Raw genomic sequence first — 13332 nt, forward strand, 5'->3', positions numbered from 1 at the left:
TCATGTGAGAATGAAGTCTGACATTCTCAGTAAAACATGTACATCGAACAAGGGCAGAGACTGTCAGTTGATTCCTTTGTGTTCTACTGCAGCTTCCCAGAGTGTTCTAAAGAACAACTAGAGCGCTAACAGTCCTACTTATGACAAACGTATGGCACACCTGAAGCCATCTGGGTTGGAATAAAGTGGTAACTCTTAAAACATTGCATTTAAAAAGGAACAAAATGAGGGGGTTCATTTTGCCATAGAAAGTATGATCAGTGCTGCAGAAAGAAAAATTAGGGCACATTTTGACTTCTCAAATCCTCTTCTATTTCATAAAAAAATTCTGACATGCAGACTGAAACATGCACTTTGAATACCAGCAGCAGACTTCCCTGGTGAGCAGTAGCTTTACTTCAGTGATCTAATGAGCAACTAGAGTGCTAACATTCAGAATGTATGGCAAATGTTTGACACATCTGAATGCCTTCTTGATGGAACCAAAGTAAAAAACTGAAAGTATTTCCTACTGAGGAGACTGCAGTAAATGAGGAAATTAGGAAACTTCATAACAAATAAATCTCCCAAGATGGCCACCAGAGACAAAAGAGACCAAATGTAGCCCAAATATCACCCAGATGTAGCCCAAGTATAGCCCAATGACAGAATGCCCCAGAGTGTTCTTAAGAACAACTAGAGCGCTTACTGTCTTACTTATGACAAAAGTATGGCACACCTGAAGCCATCTTGGTGGAATAAACAGGTAACACTTAAAACATTTAATTTAAAAAGGAACACAATGAGGGGGTTCTTTTTGCCATAGAAAGTATGATTAGTGCTGAAGAAAGAAAAATTAGGGCACATTTTGAGTGACTTCTCAAATCCTCTTCTATTTCATTAAAAAATTCTGATATGCAGACTGAAACATGCACTTTTAATACCAGCAGCAGACTTCCGTGGTGAGCAGTAGCTTTACTACAGTGATCCAATGAGCAACTAGAGTGCTAACATTCAAAATTTATAGCAAATGTGTGACATATCTGAATACCTTCTTGATGGAATCAAAGTAAAAAACTGAAAGCATTTCATACTGAGGAGACTGCAGTAAATGAGGAAATTAGGAAACTTTATAACAAATAAATCTCCCAAGATGGCCACCAGAGACAAAAGAGCCCAAATGCAGCACAAATATCACCCAGATGTAGCCCACATGTAGCCCAATGACAGAAGTGTGCACAACACCTATTTTTTGTGTATTTGCAGTTTTATATAGTGTAGACTTGTCAGCTATTGGAGTGCTTTACATGAGCATTGGTTACATCACACAAGATCAAATTCATTTTGGTTGTAGCCATGGGGAGATTAAGTGATTTGACCAGAATCACAGAATGTTGAGCTGAAGCAGAAACTCCAACCTGGTTCCCCAGTTGCAAAGTCTGCAGCTCTGGAAGTAACACCACATCCTCTCCCCTAGGTGCAACATCTAATCAAGTGGTCAACTGGATAAAAAAACATAAAGATTACAAATAATTTAAAAGTTCTTTGTCGCTATTTGAAAACTCAGAAAATATGTCCTCATTTTAGTTTTTAGAGCACTAACCATAATTTCGATGCAAATAAGACCCTCTCATATATGTAGTTTCTAAAGGAAATACTCTAGGTATTACAGTTTTGATTACATCAAGATGACGTCAGGCGTTCCACACTTTTGTAATAAATATAGAATGTTAGCAATCTAGTTGTTCATTGGGATACTGTTGAGAGGCAGAGGCCAGGGGCACAGACTCTAAAAATTTAAGGCAGGTCGGAGAGTGCAGATGAAACAATTTGACCACACTGGGCAGGCAGGAGGGGCAGTGGCAGCACAACAGACTATTGAGGGCAGTGGAAAGGGGGGCAGGGGCAACAAACCAACAATACAGGACTGGCAAGAGAGGCTGTGGCAATATAATAGACCATTGTGGGCAGAAAGAAGAGGCAGTGGTAGTACAACCATACATGCCAACAGACCCGTTTCAGCCAGGAAACGTCCAATGTTTTTAAGCTCAAATGGGCTTTATTTGATCTGTCTTCTGTCTACAATCTCCTCTTTTTCAATGTAACTCAAAGGGGAAAATCAATACCCCAGTTTTTTTTCAAAATCTCCCTCTTACCAAGTTCAAAATGTTCGCAAGTATGGTACATTGGATCATGGTAAGCAGGAGGAATTGGGGTAGGGACATGGACTCGGATAACAGAGGACAGGAGGGACATGGAGAGGTGCACCAAACTGACCCTACAGGGCAGGCATCAGGATTTGCAGCAGCACAATACACCACACAGCGCATGCAGGACGGGAGTGCAGCACAACAATCCATAGAAAGCAATAGGGAGGGGACAGGACCATGCACATGGGCAACAGAGAACAGAGGGGAAAGAGGCAATGGTAGCTAGCTGACCATAATGGACAGACAGGAGAGAAAGCTGCAGCATAACAGACCATAAAGGGTAGGAGGGTCGGATCAGGGGCATTACAATGGAACAGACAAGCCAGAAGGGAGGGAATAGGGGTCTGCACATGGAAACAGAGGGCTGGGGGCAAGGGGGCAGGGCAGGAGCAGCAAGAGGACCATGGAGGTCAGGCAGGTTGGGCACTGGAAACAAGAAACACCATGGAGAGCAACAATGAGACTATGATGGCATACACACAGACCACACAGGGAAGGTGGGAGGGGCCATGGCAGCACAGAAGACCATGCAATGCAAGCGGGAGGGTTAGTGGCAGCACAATGGCTATGATGGGCAGGAAGGAGGGTGCAGGGGCATGCACAAAGGACCATGGAGGATAGAAGGGAGGTTCAGGACCTGGGCACTTACAAGAGAGTTCAGGGGAAGGGGCCTCACAACAGACCGCGCGGGGCAGGCAGGAGGAGCAGTTGCAGTACAACGGACCAGGGAGGGTAGAAGGGTGTGGCAGTAAAATGGACCATGAAGGACAGGAGAAAGGGGATAGGGGCATGGCATGTGGACAGGCAGGGTAGAGGTGGCAGGGACAGGTTACAGTCATCTGACAATGCTAGGCAGGTGGGAGGGGAGTGGCAGCTCAACAGAACACTCAGAGTAGATAGGAGTGGCTGGTCCATGGAACATGGTGGGCAAAAAGGATGGAGCAGGGTCATGCACAAAGACATCGGAGGGCAGGGGGAAGGAGAATAGGGGCAGCAAGCTAAGCACAGAGGCTAAGCAGGAGGTCAATGATGGGCTATAGAATTGGGCAAAGGAGGGCAGGAGGAGTGGACTGGTACATCATGCTAAATGGAGGGCAGTGGCAGCACATCAGACCATGCATGGCAGGAGGGAGGAGGCTAGTCCATGGATTCAGACAACAGAGGATAGGGAGGAGGTGGATGGGGCAGCAAGCTAACTGTTCAGAGAAGGTGGGTATTAGGAACTTTATTGTTTTTAAAATGTGTGTCTGTGCGAACTACTTAAAATATGAACAAGTATGCAGCATAATCTCACTTTTATTCATGAAGAATAGGACGTTTGTGACTGTGACTCCGGGCTCACTTGGCAGAAACACCCCCTGACCCCCCACCCCCATCGCAAAATGTAATGCCTGTGAAAAGGGTATGTGGATGCAGTTTTATATAGAACATAGTCCTGAGAGCACGATTGAAAATGAAAACTAGATATAGTATATGGTATAAACTATGCACCAAAAAGTGTGATATAAGATGAACCGGGGCGTGAAATATAATGTGCAATACATTGTGTGCAATGACAGATTCATTGGAGAGCGCGATATAGCACATGCACTAGCGTGTGCTATGCGATATGCGCCTTGGAGTGTAATATGCACAGGGCACTGTTGTGTAACCTAACTAGTCTCTAAAGTTGTAATATAAAATATGTGCTGGGGAGTGTAACGTTGCATATGTACTGTGACAAAGATATGGATCCCAGATTTTAATATGTATGGCATAGCGCTGTGCGTTATAACATAGGCATCGAGGAAGGCACGTTAGATGGGGCAAAATAACCCGTGCGAAGGCAAGTGTGGCATGACATATTCACAGGGTGGTGTTACAGTGCACATGGGCTAGAGAGTGTCATAGCATACACACTAGCTGGTGGAATACAACACAGAGGTGTGAGGCACTCTGCGGGCACTGGTGGGTGTAACACAGCATTGGGCTCAGCCAGGAGCACGCTGTGACTCTCAAGTGAGGTTCGTCTCCTTTCCAGAGAGTAAAATTAAAAGTATTACACATCCGGCAGTGGATGTGTGTTTTATTAACCGTTAGGGGGGTTTCTTGCATACATTGGTCGAATTTTTGTCGAATCCCCTTTGAATGGCTTGGTGTGCGTGTATATTAAATGTGCCCGTCAATAGCTACCCATGTTTGTATAAATAAACGACAAGGGTGTCTACTTGGAGAGTACCCACCGGCGGGGGCGCCGGGATTAGGCACGGTAGGGCGTCAGACACGTCAGAGCTTCACTAGCGGTGTAAATACATTCCATGTGGATTCATTCTATGCATAGTCGCCTTTTAATGCATATCACGCAAATCGTCATGCTGATAGGTACATACGGTTTGTCCAGCATGTCCTAGGTGTTTCTATAAATATATTTTTTTTTAAAATAATAAAAAACAAAGGCCGGCCCCGGGGATGGGGTCCCCGGGGCCATAAGTGGCCTGAGGAGGGGGGCAACGCAGCCCCCTCCTAAAGAATTTAAAAGAAAAAAAAGGCCATGACTCGGGGGTTGGGGTCCCCGGGGCTGATTAAGGCCTTGGGAGGGCCAAATAAAATATTTTCAACAAAAAAAATTAGGGTGCAGGCCCTGGGGAATGGGGTCCCCAGGGCCAGTAAATTAGAAAAAGAAGGGGGGCCACACAGCCCTCCTTCTTAAAAAAATTAAATAAATAAAAGACCGGCATCGCGTCGGAGGCCACGACCTCTCCTTGCAGCACTCTGCAAACGCGCCCCCTGGCCAGTTGTAAGTTGGGGAATTAATTCCCCTTCAATACTAAGGGTACCTGAGGGCCAACTAGCCCAACAGGTATCTCCAGTATGCGCCAGGGAGCTGCGTTGCAGACAGGTGTTCTGAGGCCACGCCCCTTTTACACCTCTATGCAACGCAGCTCTGTGGCGCTTACTGGAGGTACCTAGTGGGCTAGTTTGACCCTAGGGACCCTTAGGATTCAAGGGGACTTAATCTCTCAACTTAGAACGGCCACAGGGCGCGTTTACACAGTGGTGACGGGAGGGGATGGGTCATGAGGTGACGTGTGCAAACACGCCCTGTGGAGCGTTTTAAGTTGGGGAAATAATTCCCTTTCAATCCTGATGGACCCTGGGGGCCAACTAGCCCACCAGGTGCTTCCAGTAAGCGCCACTGCTCTGCGTTGCAGAGAGGTGGTGCAGGCCGTGCCCCTTTTTACACCTCTCTGCAATGGCGCTTACTGGACTTACCTAGTGGGCTATTTTGCCCCTAGGGATCCTCAGGATTCAAGGTGACTTAATCTCCCAACTTAAAAAACGGCCACAGGGCGTGTTTACACTGTGGGGAAGGGAGGGGACGGGGCCTGAGGTGACGTGTGCAAACATGCCCTATGGCGCATTTTAAGTTGGGGAAATAATTCCCCTTCAATCCTGAGGGCCCCTGGGGGCTAACTAGCCCACCAGGTGCTTCCAGTAAGCACCACTGAGCTGCGTTGCAGAGAGGTGGTCCAGGCCGTGCTGCTTTTTACACCTCTCTGCAACGCAGCTCTGTGGCGCTTACTGGAGGTACCTAGTGGGCTAGTTGGACCCTAGGGACCCTCAGGATTCAAATGAACTTAATCTCCCAACTAAAAACGGCCACAGGGCGTGTTTACACAGTGGTGAAGGGAGGGGACGGGGCCTGAGTTAACGTGTGCAAACAAGCCCTGTGGCGCGTTTTAAGTTGGGGAAAAAATTCCCCTTCTATCCTGAGGGACCCTGGGGGCCAACTAGCCCACCAGGTGCTTCCAGTAAGCGCCACTGCGCTACGTTGCAGAGAAGTAGTCTAGGCCGTGCCCCTTTTTACATCTCTCTGCAACGCAGCTCTGTGTTGCTTACTGGAGGTAACTAGTGGTCTAGTTGGACCCTAGGGACCCTCAGGATTCAAGGGGACTTAATCTCCCAACTTAAAACAGCCACAGGGCGTGTTTACACAGTGAGGAAGTGAGGGGACGGGGCCAGAGGTGACGTGTGCAAACACGCCCTGTGGCACGTTTTAAGAGGTAGTTTTAATCCCCTGCCCTATTATATACTAGGGGCTTACAGAGGAGGTCATGCTGATCACAGGGGGACCCCCAACGCATAGTGCTCCCTAGTATATGTAGGTGTTTTCACTGTATTCTGAGTGTCTTTTAACATAGCACTGGCTCTAGGACTGGTTAGTCAGACTCAGTTACCACCAGTATCCGTCTGAAAAAGTTGAGGGTACAGGATGATTTTGCAACAAGGCTTCTTTCTGCTCTTCTGTTTGTTCTTTCTGCACGTTATCCTTCTTCCTGCACTTTTCTTCGTCTTTGAGGACTTCTGTTGCTTCTTTCTGCATTTCTTTTTTTTCTTTCTGTGCGTTTTTTCTTCCTTCTTCACATGTCCTATCTCTGTAGGCATAGTTAGAAATTAGCATTTAAAAAACCTTTGAAATTCACTGAAAAAACCAGAGGTTGCAGGCATGCTATAGTTAGGAATTACCATTTAAGAAACCTTAGAAATTCACTGAAAAAACCATAGGTTTCAGGGGCGTTATAGTTAGCTGGACTTTTCACTCATACAAAACCATTGAATTTCCCCCGTTATAGTTAGTTCAGCTAACTATAACTCGCGCACCCGCAATGCACTGCTGATGACGTCACATATTGCATCACTCATGACATGGTCAGTGACATCACTCATGACATCACTGATGACATCTCAAATGACATCACTGATGACGTCATCCTTGTGATAGACTGGCAAACCTCCTCTAACCCTTATATAACCTTTGATACACACATTCAAAAATAGAAACTAAAATTTTCAAAACAATGGACATACCAATATCAGTCACAACAACCTATTCAGTAATTCTAAGATCCACATACACATCCACTCATTCACCAACAGTCCTATACAGTCACTCATACATGAACTCACTCATCATATGTACTCATACACCTATACATCCTGTTACACAACGCCACTCATCCATAGAGTTACTCACACACATAGTCACTCATGCTAATAAAGAATCAAACATCCATTTACTTGCATATACAGTTATACACACACCACCACACTTACTTCTACAGAAACTTACACATACTTAGTCTTTTAAACAATCACTTATAGAAACACATACTTATTCATACAGGAACTCTTTCAATCTCTCACTCTCACATATACTCACTTATATACACCAATAATCACATATACTAGTTTAAAACATATGTAGTTACTCATAAAGACACTATTGAGACAGTCATTCACTCACTAACACATCCATGCACACACTCATCCATCCATGCAGTCCTGCACACATGCTGTCTTCAACACATACAAACAGTGAGTCACTCATTCATGCACCTATGCACTATGTAATATCCCCCACCGAACCATACAGACACTCAGACACTCATACTGATACTCAAAAAAAAAACTAATAACCTATATAGACATTCATGTAGCTACTCACCAACCCATGCAGCCATGGTACAGACTGATCTGAGATCTGAGACGGATACAGATATTTACATATTTAAACATTTCTCACTAAGCCATGTATTCACTAAGATACACTTAATCAGTCAGTTATACAATCAATTTTTCAAAAACAAATCATCCATTTAGACACTTATATACCCATTTATTCTTCTATCGACCTTGAGATATACCTATATTAAACTTACGTCATTTTCAGAAAAACACACATTCACTGGATGATGTCATCAGTGATGTCATCAGTGATGTCATTTGTGATGTCATCAGTGATGTCATGAGTGATGTCACTGACCATGTCATGAGTGATGTAATATGTGACGTCATCAGCAGTGCATTGCAGGCGCGCGAGTTATAGTTAACTGAACTAACTATAACGGGGGAATTTCAATCGTTTTGTACGAGTGAAAAGTCCAGCTAACTATAACGCCCCTGAAACCTATGTTTTTTTCAGTGAATTTCTAAGGTTTTTTTTAATGCTAATTCCTAACTATAACGCGCCTGCAACCTATGGTTTTTTCAGTGAATATATATGTATATATATATTAACTACTGGCGGTCGCCAGTAGGTAGTTATAGTTAGGACCTATTATCCATAGGAAAATCGTAAATTTCCAAAACTCGTGGTGCGCTCCGGACAGCTCCTATCCTAAACGTTTTGGGGTGATTCAGCAAGCGCGGGGCGAGAGAAAAGGTGGGTCCCAAAACGTGTTTTCTCCATGTTAATTCCCATAGGAAAATTCAGACACGGCTACAGCCCGAAATGCTGAACAGAATTACACCACATTTGGCGAAAAGGTAGCCCTTGGTTCAGGAAGATCCCTTTTTGTTAAATGGTGTAAATCCGTTCAGTAGTTCATGAAAAATTAGAAAAAGAAAAAGTTTCAATATCTGGGCGGAGCCTAACGACACATCTCATCGTGAGATCTGATTGGCTGTCAACACTTCATCCAGGACTTGCTGGCAGCCATCTTGGGACCAATATACATGATAGTACCCCATTGAAATGCATTGTAGTGAATCCAAGATTTTGAGGGTTATCAAAAGGAGAATTATAAAGGGTGATAACAGACTTTAGTTACATTAGAATTTATTTGTTGATGGTATCATACTAATTTCAGGAATTGTTTTGTGTTCTAAGGGGATTTTACCCTCTGAAAAACCTTCTGCTGGGATATCATGAATTATGTTTGAGAGAAAACTGAATCTAAAATGAGAGCATATTTTCTGTAAATTCACATTATCTTTCTCAGTCATGTGAGAATGAAGTCTGTCATTCTCAGTAAATCACGTACATCCAACAAGGGCAGCTACTGTAAGTTGATTCCTTTGTGTTCTGCTGCAGCTTCCCAGAGTGTTCTAAAGAACAACTAGAGCGCTAATAGCCTTATTTATGACAAATGTATGGCACACCTGAAGCCATCTTGATTGGAATAAACTGGTAACACTTAAACATTTAATTTAAAAAGGAAGAAAATGATGGGGTTCATTTTGTCATAGAAATTATGGTTAGTGTTGTAGAAAGAAAAATTAGGACATGTTTCAAGTGTGATCTCAAATATATTCCTGTTATATTTCAACAGGCGCTGTGTTAGACCTGTCAGCCCTGGGGTGGTCTTATCCCGTTTTTTTCCCTTTTCGCCTAATTTTTGCCACCATCTTTTTGTTGGACCTAGGCCTCTGGGCGCATTACCACTGCCAAACAGTGCTGAGGTGCAGGTGCTCTCCCCTAATAATATGACTGCCACAGGCACATGCTACTGCGGAGTGTTCATTGTACATACACGCACCAGTAGTTAGAATCAGGCTGGGACATACTGTTACTGTATCCTTGCCGTCTCGCCTTTTTATCACATAGACAGACATGGTAGAAGCCCCTGGAACCTTCCAGCCCAGGGAGAAGTTATACTTTGCCGCCTTTCAGGAGGGTCACCTGACCTAGGGGTATAAGAGGAAAGGAGGGAAACCTAACTAGTCAGTTGAGGCACCACTGGACATGGGGAAACCTCTGCCGGAGTATAGGCTGTTGGGCCTAGGGGGGAACCTACACAACTGAGTCTGACTGAACTTAGGCCCTGCTGTACCCAAGATAGCTGAGGGGCTCTGCCAGCCTGCTGACCTTGCCCAGTGAGGGGGAAACCCATGAGACCAACTCCAGTGTGCCGCAGGGAACCATCCAGCCTCTTGTGCCTGCCAACTCAACCCCCTACCCTTTCCCCCAAGATACTGCAACCAAAGGAACCGCAACCAAGATGTCACTACCACCTGCGCCGGGACAGAAGCGCTGAGGACCCTATGAGCGCTGCTGCTACTGGGTGATCACCAGGTAAAGCGCCGTGCTTCTAAGCACTGGGCTTCCATAGCCAGCGTCCTGCTACAAGCGCTGTGCTCCCCTAGCACTGCACCACCCGCATTGGCTGCCCACGCGGCTGCTGGTCTGAAGGAACTGCCTACCCTGCTGAGCGCTGTGCAGCGCGCTCCTGCTGTGTCCCGGAATCACGCCGCAGCCCCTGTGCTTGGAAGTGTGTAAGCGCTGTGTCCAAAAATCACCGCTGCAGCCCCCGCGCTAAGAGATAACAAAGCACTCTGCCCAGGATCACCACCACGGCCTTTGTGCCCTGTACTGAGAAGCGCTGTGTGCGAAACTCACCGCCGCGATCTTGGGGTCGCTGAAGAAAGAAGCGCTGTGCCGCGATCACCACTGCAGCCCGGGCGCCGCTAAGCCAGGAGAAGCTGAGGCCTGAATCACCGCCACAGCCCAGGCGCTGCATTAATAAAAGCCGCAGTGATTGAATCCAGGCCGCGCTAGGCCTGCTGCGTGGAAAGGAGGCGTTGCCCAGCATCCAGGGCGCCGGCCGCGTCCTCAACTGCCCCCCTCAGGCCGCGCTGTAATTGGCTCCCGGGTCTCGAGGCCTACGGAGGCCCGGGGCCTGCTGCCGGCCGCACCTGCGAGGATCTGCGAGGCTCCGGGTGGATCGAGGAGTGTCTTTCCGCCCCCGGAGCCCATAACTTTGCCAGCTTTAGCAGCGCACCGATCCGCCTCCCCCGGCCGAAGCCCCACATGCAGAGAGGAGCGGGCTGACCGGGGAGGAGGCGTCCGGCGATATTTGTGGCTGCAACTTCCCCTGCAAAGACCAAGTGGTGAGTGGGGAAACCAGGGGACAGCGCCCCCTTTCAACATCGCTCTGAGTGTGACTGAGGGGGGGGCAGATGCCTAAAGTGTGCTTCCTCTGACTGCTCCCTCTCTGATTGAATGTAGAAGGCCGCTAGAGATCTGGCCTGATCACCAATTGAATCCCCATTAAGAGTTAATCTTTGTGCTGCATAGCGGAGGGCGCTGTGTGACCTGCCCTACCCAGGAAGTATTGCCAAAAGTGAGTTCATGCATACCAAGTGTTCTTGGTGTTGGATGCCCACACAAGGGATGGTACACTATTGAAAGTGCCTTAAGAAATGTTCTCATGTCTTTTGCAAACCTGCATGAAGCTCTTTGCTGAAATGAATGTACCTGAATGCATTGAAGCCTATGTGTTTAACCTGCTCTGCATTACCAACAGTGATTCTTGCAGTGAGAAGGTTGTTACTCTTGTCTTTTTACCTGCAGAAAGTTCTGCTGTTCTGATGTACTTGAAGGAATTTACTCATGTTTTGAAGTGAAGTGAATTTACTGTTGCTCTGAGATTATCTGCCCTATCGACTGCTCTGACTTGAATTAGATAAAGAGTCTTGTTTTATAAAACAGCCTGGTGTGGTGTCCCTTCATTGTGTGCGCATTACTGAGTTCTAACATTGGTGTTCAGCGGTGGGATAAGGACTTGTGGTGGTGCAGCACCCTACAGGGATTCAGTGTGCGCCGCAACTGGACACCTATTGTAACGCAAGCCTAACAATTCGCCCTTCACTGCCTGATTGATTGTACAGGCTCCTGTGTTAAACCTGTTGCTTACGTCCTTGTGGTTTTCCCTTAAGTTGTCTGGGGCCCGCGTGTCAGGATGGAGTTCGAGCTGGCCAACCTAGAAATGTATACGGTGGCGCAGCTGAGGGAGTTCTGTCAGGGGATGGGGGTGTCCGTCAAGCAAGGCGCCAAGAGAGAGGAGCTTCAGAAAGCTTTGAGGGCATGGATATTGGCCCACCCGGGAGGGAGAGTGGATGAGGAACAGGGGGAGCTGGACGCTCCAGGAGAGCTAGACCTACTGCATATAGACACCAGTGAGAATGTGTTGCCAGGAAGACGTTCCAGGACAGGCAGTAGTGTGTCAGCGAGGAGTGTGTCTGTGGAGAAGTACGAAGACACGAGGGAGGAGAGGCAATCGAGTATAGAGCTTGCTAAAATGGAAAAGGAGCGAGAAGAGAAGAAGCTAGCTATGGAAGAGAGGAAGCTTGTGCATGAGCTTAGCCTGAAGGAATTGGAGCTCCGAACATTGCAGATAGGGGCGCAAGGCAAGATGAATGGTGGCAGCGAACCCGCTGAGGCTCCATGAGAGCCTAAGTTTTACCTACCTAAGGAGGTGGTGGCCAGTTTCAGTGTAGGGGATGACATTGATAAATGGTTGGCAGCGTATGAGGTGTCTGTGGTAGCCTATGGGATGCACGAGAGTTACTGGGGGGTAGCCTGCATAGGTACATATCTCCGGTGGCAAGGGACACACTCTTGACTTTAGACAAAGGAGATCAGACAAATTACCCTGTCATGAAGGAGGCGCTACTTAAAAAGTTTGGCCTCACTCCAGAGAAGTATCGCCAGAAATTCCGCAACAGCCATAAGCTCCCCACACAGAACTGGCTGGACTTTTTTGATTATGCTCGCAAGGAATTAGAGGGTTGGGTGCGTGGCAGCGAAGTGAGTGACTATGAAGGGCTGTACAATCTGTTTTTAAGGGAGCATGTTCTTGATTAGTGTTTTCCAGAACTGCGCCAACACCTGGTGGACCGCAAGCTGACTGATCCTCAGGAGCTTGCAGAGGAGGCGGATACTTGGGTCAACACTCAGGTGTCCCACAAGGGATCCGGGGGAGACCCCCCGAAAGGTGGACAGGATTTTCCCAGAAGAGAGAGGGGGGAGATAAAAAGAAGGAGTTCTTTAAAGGCCCCCAAAATAGACTGCATGGGAAAGGGGTAGGTTCCCCACCCTAATCTGGATTTCAGAAACCCACTTACCCTGACAAGAGTCAACATCCCAGAGCTGTCCGGTGCTACGAGTGCGGGGAGGTGGGACACTACAAGGGGGATCCCCAGTGTCGCAAAAGGAACCCAGCCCCCACAGGAGGTAAGAACCCCGGGGTGGCTAGTGAAGGGCTGGGGGAGGAGTTGTCCCTAGGTAAGGGGGGTGAGTGGACAGACTTGACCCTAGTTTCCCTGGGGAATAGAGAGATGGTCCCACAGGTTCAGGTACCCTCGAATACTGCCAAGTACTGGCAGAGGGTCCTGGTAATGGGGAGGAGGTGGAGGCTCTGAGGGACACGGGTGCCAGCATGACGATGGTAATACGTCAGCTGGTGTCCTCAGAGCAGGTGATTCCTGAATTATTCCACCCGGTTGTAATGGCTGACAACAGCCTGGGTCATTACACCGTGGTCCAAGTTCCCTTTGAGTGGGGAGGAGTCTCAGGCCTGTTGAGAGTAGCGGTGAGCCCTGC

The sequence above is a fragment of the Triturus cristatus genome, chromosome 5_2 (assembly GCF_964204655.1).
Source record: "Triturus cristatus chromosome 5_2, aTriCri1.1, whole genome shotgun sequence".
Classification (NCBI taxonomy): domain Eukaryota; kingdom Metazoa; phylum Chordata; class Amphibia; order Caudata; family Salamandridae; genus Triturus; species Triturus cristatus.